Source organism: Chrysoperla carnea, chromosome 2 (assembly GCF_905475395.1).
Source record: "Chrysoperla carnea chromosome 2, inChrCarn1.1, whole genome shotgun sequence".
NCBI classification, from domain to species: domain Eukaryota; kingdom Metazoa; phylum Arthropoda; class Insecta; order Neuroptera; family Chrysopidae; genus Chrysoperla; species Chrysoperla carnea.
The window spans coordinates 34,851,146-34,866,247 of NC_058338.1; positions in this window are offsets into that span (position 1 = coordinate 34,851,146).

Genomic DNA, 15,102 nt, shown 5'->3' on the forward strand with positions numbered 1-15,102 from the left:
AAAACCTTCGAAAAATTTTACGGATACGGAACTCAACCTCAACTTGCACATGAAACATATCTAAGAACACTCTCCATTAAATTACCTTTTTCCTTCGAGCCTTCTCCAAACTGAACCGATTTTGAGAATCATCGCTTTTTTTATTCTTGTTCCGGGTATGAAGCCCTAAACTCGCACTTGAATCATAGCTAAGAACACTCTCAATTAAATAACCATCCAAACCAAAGAAAAAAAGTCTCAACGATGCCACAGACAGACAGGCATACCACATAGCAATCAAACTTATTACACCTCTTTTTTGGTTCGGGGGTTAAAAATAGTTTATACATACCTATAATATAGTTTAAATTTATGAAAAAAAAATTATAAACAACTTTATCACTTAACTAAAAAATAGAAACTACTAAAAAATAGTACTGATTAGTAAATAAATTTCGTGCAAAAAGTTAATATGTATAAATAATGTAACTCTAATAATTTGCAGACTAGCTAAATAGATATACAAATATAAGGTATAAGTAAATCTATTATTTTCTGTATAGGCTGGCTTTACCTGAATTCGTACTAGACATACCTACATAGACACAAAAAACATTTATCCCATATATCACGTCTAAATTTTTTTGTTTATATGTGTACATTTTTTATTATAAGTTTTATGATGATAAAATATTATTTACATTAGATATTATTCAATATACAGAATGTTCTGAAACGTCCTTACTCTCTTGATTTTTTTGAAAAAACAAACCGATTAATTAATTGTTGTTTTAAGAAAAAAAAAACTATGCAACCCATTAGTTCAAGAGATAACTTTCAGCTGGTAAACAGACGATTTAAGATCGACCGTAATTCGACTCTTAGACTAATAGTTTAATCAACATCTCTTCATTGACGTGAAATATTTCATGATCTAAATCGCCCTTTTCTATACTATTATTTAAAAATTTAAAATTTGTAAGTGTCGATTACTTTTTTTAAGTTGTCTATTTCAATTTTCTGTTACATAAAAATTGTCCTATAATGATATTTATTTGTCCTATATTCCTAATTGTATTGATTGTAATAACGTAACAAAATACAAAATAAAATCTTGTTTTTTGTGAGCACTGTTGCTCAGGTAAAACCAGAATTTACCTACTTGTGGTTCTTATTATTTTATCAACTAAACCTATGCTTATAAATTTTTTCAAGTTTATTTTATTTAGAAATGTTCAAGCTTTTCTAACGTTAATTCCTTACAAACTAAAACATTTTTCTCGACGATAATTTCGTTAAGTTACTAGGAATTAACCCACCCGCTTCCATGAGAAACTTACTTTACGCTTCCTTCCTGACTGAGAAATATTAATCATTGACAATTTAATTATAACCAAATTAATTTACTGGCTTTCAATTATAATTTAGTAAAATATTGGGATATCAAGATTTTTAAAAGCACCTTGTATTTCACAAAGATAAAAAATGACTGAATGAATGAGTGTAGTTTCTGAGTATTATACATCGGCAAATCAACGAATAATCAGTGTATACCATACTAATATATATATGGATTCAAAAAGGTATGAGAAGAACTTTCGAAAAACACGGAGACTTTGAATTTGTGATCATATGCCTTGATTCCCATAAGAGTTAACAAAATCACCACTCCCCTCACTCCGAAGAGAAGTTGCCTTGAAATTTGACCAAAATTCCAGTAAATTAACTAATACTTTATAACTATTTCAAAAATTTGCGTTATCAATTTTTTTCGCTATTATAGCGTTGTCCAATGCGGATAAAAAAAAATTCGAGTAAAAATATGTTTCTTAATTATAATATGCACTAATCAAAAATGAGAAGATTTCATTTAATTTCTCTAAGTCAGGAGAAGGAGAAAAACTTGGAAGTTCAATTTTCATTTCATTAGATAGGTTTAAAAAAAATATTATGCAATAGTTTCTTTCTTCAAGTATTTTTCTTAATTTCTTCGACTTTAACTTCGACGCATATTTTTTGAAAACCCTGTATAGTAGTTAGTTCATAGATATTTCTTCAAAAAGGGTTTTTTTTAAGCTAATATCAGTTTGTTCATCTCATGTTTGTATATAGAATTATATTGTGTTTGATTTCGTTTTTACACATTTGATGTTTACTTTAGCTCTAGATGTATTATATTTTGTATTCAATATATATTAAAATCCAATATTATTCGTGATTATCATACATTCTGTATGTGTCTCTATCTATCTTCATCTTTTAAATAATATTAATATTACATGGTCAATCCATCATAACCAAACCACCAATCCAATATTCAATATATTTTTAATTAAATTTTGTTTGTTTTTGAAATTTTATTACATTTCTTTTTTAATAATTAACAAAAAAAAAACATGGTGAACAAATTTCCAACCGATTTGGTTTGATTTTCTACCTAGTAGGTAGAAAAACTCGAATGATTTGTTTCAAAAAAAAAGCTAACCAAAAATATTTTTTGGTAACAAATTATAGATTATCTAGGGTCAAATATCTGACATTAAAATTGGCCGCCAAATAACAAGAGGTATCTGAGCTACGATTTTCTGTTTATATTAGTCAGATATAATATTTTTCTATTCTTCCTTGCAAGTATATACAAAATCCTAGAAAATGCACATTTGCGTCCGTCTCTAGCTGTCATTTTTCCTACCTGCTTAACGATAAAGGTACTCTGTTTCCTCAATAACATCTAGTTCTTTAGTTCTTTTGTCACTATATATATATATATATATATATATATATATATATATATATATATATATATATATATATATATATATATATATATATATATATATATATATATATATATATATATATAGATTGCATTTATATTTCTCACAAATTTAAATCAATAATTATGATAATTTACATTTGAAAAATAATATTTGTGCAATTTGATTTCTTATTTTCACAATTTTTAATGCATTAATTTTAATTTTTATTTGACATTTTCTATAACATTAACATGTAAAGAATTACAAATAAGTCATAACAGCCTCCGTTATCGCCAAAATTTTTCACTGGAAGCGCTGGCATCGTTTTTATTGTACCTACTATGACTACGCACACAACGAATAGGTTAAACTTAAGTGTTTTTTTGAGAACTTTCTTATTTTAACAACTGTTAATATCGATATAATCTAAAATTATATCGATAATATTATACGAAAATGTTTAAGGGACATTTATAGCACTAAGAATGATAGTTTTGACCAATTTGAACAATCTTTTCACCTATACATAAAAATATTAAAAGCTCATCCGGTAAAAATTTTTATTTTAATCGGAGAAAATTGTGATCATGAATTCAATAAGTTAACCAACGCTATGTAGCTAACCCAGACGTGTCTCGTTTTATTTCTTATCAAAATGTTTAATTAACTTTTACATGAAAAAATTGAATTTATATTCATCTCATAATAAAACCACTAGTTTTCAAGTTTCACAATTTTAACAACTTCTGTGTGTTTTTTTTTATGTACTATAAACCAAAACCAAAAAAATGTTTGAACTTGAGAATCACAACAATGGTGATATAAAAGTAATTCTCATATGTATAATATTTTATTATTCGATTTTTACAAGAGTGTTATATGATACGTTTGTTTAGTATCACAAACACTACACTACATACACTAGGCAGGCACGCAAGCTATCACTTAAGTACAATAAACATGTTGAGTTTTTATTTTTGTACTATATGTATAATGTAATGAAAAACTATCTTTTACTATATACTAAGCTATAGCCAGCTACTAGCTGCTACCAAACAAATACATATAGTAAACAGTGAATTGATAGAGTAAAATTGTTTATTCAAGTGTATCACATTGGTTTTAGTATGTGATATCGTAGTGGTTCGATTCTAGTGTACGTTCTACGTCATCTTGGTCTTATAAACGGTGAATATCGAAATTTATTATTCTTTTATAATGTCTAGACACTTAATCCACTGTTGACCAAATAATAAATTGTTTCGCCATGCATGCCAAATCGCTACAAGCTGTCACCGAAGAATATGTTAAATTTAAAAGTGTTAAGGAAATCAGTGTATGGGACATGCGGTAATATCCAAAGAGACTTTGTCGTCAACAGATTTAGACTGAGTGGGCTCAAGTAGATAACGGATTTAGCGGTAGTTAGACGATGTCTACATGCTGAGCTATTAAGCTATTTAGATCTGTTTATAAACAGTAAAACGACTTTGATAACATCAGGCTTTAAATCAGAGAGAACTTAAAATTCGAATGTTGACAAGAATAGATTGGTTTTTTTCTTAGTAATAGTTAAAAAGATACTGCAACTTGCACTCCACAACCATGCTAAAGTACTCTTATTCTACATTTCTTTCCAAAGTTATATTTTTTAGTTTTATATCGTAAAAATTTCTATCAAACAGCGAAACATTGATGGTTATTTAATGGTTATGGAATTGCTCCATTTGCATGGACACATTATTTACAGTCCAGTTAAGTAGGTTCGAACCCAAATGTCGGTTTTAAAAATTCTTAACAAAATTAGTTTTTTATTACCAAACTCGTATTTCTATTGGAGATACATAGAGAAATTTGCTTTTGAATTCCCAAATATATTATGATGAATACATTTTGAAATTGTCTTTATAAAAATATATATCTTTTATCACTTCTTGCACTCCTACTTGGTTATCAAGGTTGTTTACAACTCAAAATATCTGATGATTTCCAAACAGCTTATCAGCTGTACTTCACAAATAAAAAACTGCATTGAAATACAATCAAATCGTCACGTAGCTATAATGCCCAAGAAATTGCATGCACAAGTTCAATTACAAAATTTAAAAAAAATACGACAAATATTTTTGGTTTGGATACCCTAAACTAACACTTGAAAAATAGCTAAGAACACTTTTCATTAAATTATCTTTTTCTTTATTGCTGCCTGAAATCTGAACCGATTTTGAAAATCATTGCTTCTTTTTTACTGTTTTGAAACATAGCTAAGAACACTCTCCATTAAATTACCTTTCAAACAAAAAACAAAAAATCAAAATTTATCCATCCGTTTAGCAGCTGCGATTTAAATGGCAGGCAGGCCGGTCAAATTTATAACACCCCTCATTTTGGAGGTTAAAAATACAAATGATATCATGGAACACGTTTTTGACTGCGGTTAATGCCTGGAATAGTAATTTCTTGAGGCTATCTCTTGCAGAATATTATACAATATTTTTATTGGTACCTACAGTAATTTTTTTAAGTCTATCACTATTCCATTTGTTTCCGTAACTTACATTACTAAGTGAGAATTCCCATATTTAAAGCATTGGCTAAGTAAATCTGTAAAGTATAAAATTTAATGTTATGGCTTTGAACATTTAGGGTTTATGTAACTAAAGAATATTCTCTAGAAGAAAAGGGTATGGCAACAACAGCACACACATAAGTGTGTATAGGAGAAAAGAAGACCTATCATCATAAATCTACAATCGAGTTTACGAGTTCAGAGTTTACTTTCTCATTCTATGTGTAAAATATGTGCTAAGCAGTAACAGTTCAAGAGTAGTAGAAGAAAATATATCCACCCTAACAGTTTACAATATATACCCCACTAGAGCATATACAACATTCATCACTTCCGCCACTACTAAATTCATGCTATAAGATGTTATAGGGACACATATTGGGAGACGTAAAAGAAGAACCACTTTTCGAAGAACTATACTAACATATACATTAAATACACATACCACGCATGCAGTTATGACTTTCTCATATCATCTTTGCTTTTTTTCATATAACCATCTTTGTTTTACATATGACAATTTTTTTTATATAAAAATTTTTGCCACTTTATTTTTTGATTACGATATTATAATGCTTTTCCAGCCATGTGTCGTTTGATGTGTAAAATTTCACTACTTCTTCATTACATTATATTTATGGTAAAAAAGTTGAAAAAAGAAGTTATGATTTGGTAGTAGGGAACGATTAGGCGTAGGAAGTAGGGTCTTAATAGACCTTAACGTACTGCAGTGCTGGGTCAATAACAAGGTATTAAATAATTATTTAAGTAGTATTTAATGTATAATTAAGGAAAGAAAACCACACAATGGACTAGGATTCACGGTTGACCCCGTCTATTATGAGATTTTTTCACTTAATTATTGATAATACTACTTAAATAGTTATTTAATACCTTATATTTATAAATATTAACACTGCACTGCGGTACATATAGTTGATCGCTCCATCTTGTGCGCCTGCTATTTCGAAAATGATCCAACGTAAAACAAAACTTTCAGGCAAACAGTATTTCAGCTATACGTGTCACGATATTATTGTTCAGTATCCCAAAAACCCTCGAGTCACGAGTTTGGACTGATTATATGACGAATTTCTCGAAAACTCAACAAGAGCAGCTGTTTACCCTGAGCACCAGGTACCGCCGAGACCAAGAACCCCCGTGTAAGTTTGAAATCATTTTCATCACTATTAACCGAACTGTGAATTTAATATTAATGGTCAATTTAAAATGCAATTATAAATATATATAATTTATTTTAAATCAGACTAGCTCACAAAATTTCCTGACGCTCTAACGAGTGTCGAAAACCGCATTCAAATCCAACTTACTCCTCAAATCGAACTTCCTTTTCTTCGTCTATAATACAAGGTATAAAAAATAAAAAGAAATATTTTATCTAGACATGAAACAGAAAGTATAAAATAATTTTTATGATAGTTAAAAAGCTACGCATGTTTGGTTTTTGTTAAATAGTAAAATTATAATAATTAATAGAATCATAGTCTTTTATTATTGAATTTTACGACGCGACGTCATAAAAATTGTTTTGCAATTACTGGTCCATGTCTTGATAATGCTTTAAGTTTTTTTTTTTTTTTTTTTTTTTTTAATTTTAAAAAACAAATAAGGAAATTATTATAATTCTTCAATCTTTACAATACGGCAGAACATTTAAAATGTAAATTCCTTTCTAAGATAATTTTAGGCCTTATATAATTTAAAATATAAATTAATTTCTAAGATGTTTTAAGGCCTTATACTTCTCTACAAAATATAATAAAACGTATCAACTTGTAATTTCAAAGAGTTTAGTTATGTCAGGAACATAAATATTTGGGAGTTTTATGTAACATGTACGCACTAAATTCAAACAACATATACATTGTCCCTATATATTCAATTAATGTTCTTATATAATATACAATGGTTACTAATACAATCATCTAAGGTTTTTACCTCTCACTTATTGCAAAGTCGGTAAATTTTTGATGAAATTTGTGAAATAGAAATAAAAATAATAATAAAAAGATGCTCAGGCAAGTTTAGATTGCAAATAAATATCTTTAAAACTTTTTGAAACAGAATCCTCAATAAAATTTTAGTCTTTTATACAGGACCCGAGTAAAACGCGATGAAAGACTTATATGTGTCTTTGTATGTTTGAAGACGGTTAATTTAAGTTGTAATAATTTTTGCGATCATCGTTAACAAAAACGTTCATATCTTGAAAATGAAACACAATGAACTGAATCACAAATAATAGAAAATTATGATAAATATAATCAATTCGAATCAAAATCGAAGACATTCATCAGAAATATTTATTTCATCTTGAATTTGGCTTCTATTTCATTCTTTTTAATTTTATATGTCAAATAATTTTGGAGATTTTTTCATTCAAAACCTATTTTTTATGTTGGGCTCGCGAGAGAGTTAAGTAAACTTTTTTTGGAACTTCCACCTAAAATTTATCTTGTTTGCAAAAAGTGAGAGATTGATAAAATAATCTGTTTTAAATAATTGTAGTATACATTAAAGAGAGATTTATATAATTATTATTTGTTTGTTTTGCCCAAAATGTGTGTAACTGTAAAAGATTTAATTGTTTCATTAACTAATTATGTTGCAAATATAATTGTAAGAAAATATGATATATTCGTTATATAAAATCGAATTGATTCCAACATTACACAGACAAAAGTATATTTATAATTTAGTTTCCAAATTATAAATTAATATAAGAAATAATAGTCGCTTGTAATCGAGAAAAGTCATAAATGCTGGATTTATAAAAAAAAAATTATTTTCATTTACAAATACAAATTTTTATATTTTCATCAATACAAAAAACTTTAAAATACGTTATCTAATGATATAAACTATCTTATGTAGATTACAAGCCTAATGATAAGATACAAACCGTCATACTGAAAATCACGATTTGTCTTTGTTATTCTTCTGTTAAATACATAGAAAATCCACTTGGATGTTGTATTCTTGGAACAGATCTAAAATTAATTATATTAAAAAGTCAATGCAGTAAGTCACTGTATATTTTATGGAGAAACAAATCAATTTCTTAGTTTGATTTCACATTTATCATACACTGTGACACGATAAACAACATTCTCTAAATCACCACCCCAAGAAAAAATAGATCGAAGTCGAATGTAATGATGATTAAAGAGGGTGAAAATATTATTTTGGAACATATAATTAAACGACAAAAAAGGGGATATCTACTAATTAACTTACGAACTAAAGTTGTGAATGATATAAAATATATTATAAATTCTATTATATTTTATTTGTTTATGCCATGGAGTCGATAGATGTTTATACTCTCTTCAACCCCCATTACAGTGCTGTCTATGTTTTTTTGGAATCGCGAATAATAATTCAAAATTTTCTTGATTTTTTTCAAAAGGTCGAATCTATTAGTTGTTATACCATGTATATGAAATATACCAAGGAATACTAAGTTTTGTCCCAAGTTTGTAACGCTTAAAAATATTGATTCTAGGAACAAAATTTTGGTATAGGTGTTCATAAAATCACCTAATTAGTCCATTTCCGGTTATCTGTCTGTCTGTCGTTTGTCGTCTGTCGTCTGTCGTCTGTCGTCTGTCGTCTGTCGTCTGTCGTCTGTCTATCTGTCGTCTGTCTGTCCGTCTATCATCACGATTACTCAAAAACGAAAAGAGATATCAAGTTGAAATTTTTATAGCGTACTGGGGATGTAAAAAGTGAGGTCAAGTTCGCAAATGAGCAACATAGGTCAATTGCGTCTTGGCTCCGTAGGACCCATCGTGTAAACCGTTAGAGATAGAACAAAAGTTTAAATGTAAAAAATATTCCTTATAAAAAAAAAATTAACTTTTGTTTCAATCATTTTTTCGTTACTACCACTGTTTACCCGTGAGGGCGCAAATAAGGTGTAAATTGTATAGTATGTAATTATGGGAATATCAGTTATGTATGTGTGACATGTATATTTGTGTAATGTGATAGAGTCATCAACACTGTCTATGCATGGTATTTCAACAATTAACTCAGTCAATTGTTTGTTTTCACTTGTTATCTATTATTTTTGGAAAATTTTGATTTATTTTCATTTTAGGGAAAAGTACAATTATTTATGTATACCACTACGACGTTGCTCGTGTGGTCGTTAAGGGTCATCCCTCACTTGTTTACTTGTTTACTTTACAATATACAAGAACATAAAAAATAAATTATTGTTTATTGTTTATATATTATTATTAAATATTATTTACTTAAATGAATATTGTTTCAATCGTTCTTATGTAAACACAAATTTTTTTTCCTTAAAACATAATAAATATTATGTTTATTTTTGTTTTGTTTTTGTATTTAGTAAAGGGAGGGGGGGGGGGGGCTTATAGGTTGCAAATACAGATTTCATTTGTTTTGTGGTTAGTAGCAAAGCGCATTAAAATAAATTTTTTTTAAATATATAAGCTGTAAAAAAAATTGGTTTACGAACTTACGAATCACTTTTAAGTACAAGGATTTTAAATTTTTAGTACAAGCATTTTAAAAGCGGTTGGTGGTTACGGAACTCGCTCTTCCTGCGGAAGGTTGTCAGATCGAAACTCATTCGCGTCAATCGATTTTTTTAAATTCCACGTTGTTAACTATCTTCTGATTCTGATCTTTAGTTACTTCTGATTACTGTTCATTGATGGCTTTGGTATAAAATTTGAAAACTAATCAAAACAAAATTATTCTGTGGTCTTTCTCTTATGTCACTTATCCTCCTTTTTGTTCACAATTTTTGCCCATGATACTCGCTGACATTGTTACTTTCTATAGGTCTAATCTTAAATTAACCTGGTTTTTGGATCAAAATTTTCCCATCCACCGAGTTTCATCTAATTCCAAAACATAATTTTTTTTCCAATTTTCTCGATTTTTTCAAAGGGGTACGTATCCCATAAAAAAATTGCAAAAAATCGATAAATTTGTTTTATTTAAAATTTCGATAAAACTCAGTATATAAGGTAATTTTGACCAAAAAACGGAACATAGTTCCTACCGGATGGCTCAGGACACGTATCGAATTTTAAGAAGTTTATTGAGTTTTGAATGTTTTGGACAAAATCATTGTAAACAAAAAAATCCAAAATAGCAACTAAACTATGACCTTACTTTTTTTTCGAGATTAGCTAAAATTTTCTATAAAATGTATCCTGTGGGTAAATATTATAAGCAATATACAACCTATATTCTATATGTTTTCTTCTTGAAACGATGAATATCATGATGAGATGAGATCCATATATTCATTTATTCTTTATTTAGTTTTGTAATATTTGTTTGTGTTGAAAGGCCAGATTGAGTACACATAACATCACATACATACACTAAGTCTTGCCATATTAAACTTACATAGAGTTTTTCTTATTTTATATACAGAATGACATAATATTCATGGGTATTAGATAAAGGTACCTCTCTCTATATCTACTTACAATATATGTTTATAGATATAGAGATACGACTTTTATACTCCTGTTTACAAAAATTTTAGTTTTGTTTTGAATTTGAATATCAACGAAAGGCCTTCTTACAATAGAATTCTCCAGTTTAATAAATGGAATTATTCTTTGAAGGATTTTATTTTACTCTGTGATTTTCAGTTTTTAACTGTGTGTCTCTCTTTGGCATCGTAGCGATTAAACGGATGAACCGATTATAATTTTTTTGGTTTCATTTAAAAGATAATTTGACGGAGAGTGTTCTTAGCATGATGAGAGTGTTCATGTGCCAGCTTAGAGTTTTGTACCCAAAAATACAATAAAATTGGCGAAAATCTTCAAATTGATTCAGTTTGGAAGAAGCATGACATATAAATCATTACTATGGAAATAAATGGTCAAATTAACTTGACTGGCTCAATTCATTTCGAAAAGTGAAATGGTTAAATAATTAGGTAATTCAAAACAATAATTCAAAAGAACAAAGTCAACCTAAATATTTCAATTTCAATGAAAATATTTCCAAAAATTTGTCCCAAAAAATGATAGCTCTCTAAGTATCCTTTTCATCTGATCTGATGTCCATGACCATCACTTTGATATTGATAAAAGAAGGATTGTTATAAGTTTAAAGTGTTTATTTTTGCATCTGTGTGTGGCGTCGTAGCCCTTAAACGGTCGAACCGACTTTATTGAGAACATTTTATAGCTAAGTTTCCAAAAATAAATCACATTTGTCGGGGGTTATTTAAATTTTGTAAATTTCATTTGTGTTAAAAAATATAAAAAGACTTAATTACAGAGAAAATAATAGTATCGTGTCTGCAAGAATGCTTCATTCAATTTTTTAGGACAAAACTTAAAATCACGTAAAACTAAGCCCTTCTAAGGAAAATTTTGCTTGTTTTAGTTAGGAGATATACATAGTTAAATTCGGATACATTTTTCCTAACTGATATGTGAATCGTCGTGGAATCAAATGTCTTGCAGTTTTTTTTAAAAGGATTTCAACGGCCCTTAAAAACATTATATGAAATTTTTTTCGGTCGCTGATTATTAATCCATTACATAATGGCTTCCGCCATTCCATTTTCAAGGCCGAGCATCCTTGGGGTGAATATATTGATACAAGAATGTGCTCTAGGCGGAATTTTTGTTTCTGATTAAAAATCCGTTTTCAAATTTTACAAATTCCATAATAAGTGAGAAATACTTCTATTTCTATGCAGGCTAGCTCATTTTAGTTCCAATAAAAGAAAAACCGAAAAAATATTACACAATACCTACGAAAATTGAATAGGTAGGGGGGTTGTAGGTAGTGAATATTATTCTAGATTATCGGCTTATGTGCAGATTTAATGACGCTGAATGAATAAAAACTGCTTTTTTTTAGAATGTACAGAAAGTAAGGAATGTACTTTTGGGTAAGCTTACTTCTGTATAAAAAAATGGGATAGAATTTCTAGTTTTATTTTTCTAAAGAATACATATCTACGTATTCAGGCGGATCATGGATAATGAGGTACTGACAAAATAAGATCAATATTCATACTGTAGGTATATGATTGATATTCCTTATTATAAATTATATATTGAATAATGATATTTTCCTAGTTATTTTTCCTAATGGATTAACATTAATAGTTTTTTTCCGGCCATTAGTGAATTTTAATTTTTTCATTTAATAATATTGTATTTTTGCTGCTGATAATACATAACTGCTGATAATATGCTAGTAAAATATCAAATGAATTATGATATAACGAATTAATGTAGTATTGAATAATATATGTATAAGATAATGATACCTATTGAAACATAATGACCTTATTTATATGTATAGTTAATTCATGCATAAATATCAACAGTTAGTATTCCCAAATGGGCCTGACTATTTGACAGTTAGTAGAATCAAATTTCCATACATGTTTACTAGGTTGTAAAAATTTCTTAAGAACATGTCGACGTCTCAGAACGTCTCAAATATAAATTCTGGCCGAAGTATTTGTGCACATTTTTGTTTTTTTTTCGACTTTCTAGCTTCAAAACTGACCGAGATATGAAAATTTTAAAAGGGAATTTTTTTGCTCATTCAACCGAAAATGAAAAAGTATCCATCTTGTAAACCGTTGAAGTTTTAGCCCAGGAGCTGTCAATCTAAAAAGTTCCCTCATACGTGCATATATTTTTTTTAAAGAAAATAGATAGTTTAAAACTATAGGAATTCGAAACGGTAGGTTTGCGTGGTTTTGCAAAGCCGAAAAAATGTTTAAAAAAATTAATTATTAAAAAAATCGATAAATGTTTGTCTCTCATGTTGTGAAATGGTTTGCCTAAAGTATATTCTACAGAAAATTTCATTATCTTTCAGAAAAAATTTACGCAAACCAATTTTTTTAGCCGGGAGAGTCAGGCAAGCCTTTTAAAGTGTGTGATGAGGGAGGAAATTTCTCCCTCATTACGTAACATGATTTTTTTTTTTTTTATTTTGTTCCTTGCAGTGTCTACTTTAAGATTATCTTGGTTTGCGGGCTCAGAAACGGCCGGAAATGTCCAGCAAACCAGCTTAAAGTTCATCTACTCTGAACTCATTTTCAATAAATATAAACTAGAAAAATGTTTCGTTGTAAAATTACTATTGTTTTATGGTGATTTTTATTTTTTATTTTCTATTAAATACTTTTATTTTATAAAATTACTTTTCTATATTTTCTTTTGATATACTTTAGTACGAACTTCATATAGGATATGACGTCTTGTTGTTTTTACGATTTGAAATAATGAAAGGGTAAATATAATTAAAGGAATAATAGGAAATTTTTATTTTGGATGGATTTAATAATTTAATAAAAATAATGTCAGTTTATAAATGCAGAGGATAGAAAAAATACCACAAGTGTCTATACATGTTTGAATGTGTTTATTGTCTATACAAGTTTGTATGTGTTTATCTATTATATTTATTGAAAATGAGTTCAGAGTAGATGAACTTTAAGCTGGTTTGCTGGACATTTCCGGCCGTTTCTGAGCCCGCAAACCAAGATAATCTTAAAGTAGACACTGCAAGGAACAAAATAAAAAAAAAAAAATCATGTTACGTAATGAGGGAGAAATTTCCTCCCTCATCACACACTTTAAAAGGCTTGCCTGACTCTCCCGGCTAAAAAAATTGGTTTGCGTAAATTTTTTCTGAAAGATAATGAAATTTTATGTAGAATATACTTTAGGCAAACCATTTCACAACATGAGAGACAAACATTTATCGATTTTTTTAATAATTAATTTTTTTAAACATTTTTTCGGCTTTGCAAAACCACGCAAACCTACCGTTTCGAATTCCTATAGTTTTAAACTATCTATTTTCTTTAAAAAAAATATATGCACGGTATGAGGGAACTTTTTAGATCGACAGCTCCTGGACTATTTTATTGTAAAAGTTATGCCTTATAAAAAAATAAACAACTTTTACTTAAATTATTCGTAATTATCACTGTTTACCCGCGAGGGTGCAAAAAAAAAATTTTGGTGTTCATTTTCTCCAAAACTATAAAATAGTTTGTTGAGATGGATACTTTTTCATTTGATTGAATCTCTGACTTGAAACACACAGACGCACAGATAAACACTTTAAACTTATAACACTCCTGAAATCAAAATCAAAGTGATGGTCAAGGACATCAGATGAAATGAAAAGGATATTTAGAGAGCTATCATTTTTTGAGACATATTTTTGGAAATATTTTGATTGAAATTGAAATTTTTGACTTGACCTTGTTCTTTTGAATTATTGTTTTGAATTACTTAATTATTTTACCATTTCACTTTCCGAAATGAATTGAGCCATGTTTATTTTACCCATTCATTTCCATAGCAGTTATTTACGTGTTAAAATTATTGGTCATGACTTTTCCAAACTGAATCAATTTTGAAGATCATCACCAAATTTTTAGTTTTTTGGGGGGACGGAACTCTAAGCTCGCACTTTAAACATAGCTAAGAACAATTTCTGTTAAATTACCTTTCAAATTAAACCAAAAAAAAATTAAAATTGATTCATCCGTTTAAGCGCTACGACGCCACTGATAGACAAACACACAGGCACACACACAGAGTGTTCAAATTCATAGCACCCCTTTTATTAGTTCGGAGGTTAAAATCACAATAATATCACTGTATTTATATTAACGGAGGATTGATATTCACGCATGTCTTGTTAAATAAATTTAAGAATAATAAATCATTTAAGATATTTTTCTTAAACACCACATGGTCCTCAAGAATAAAGATTCGG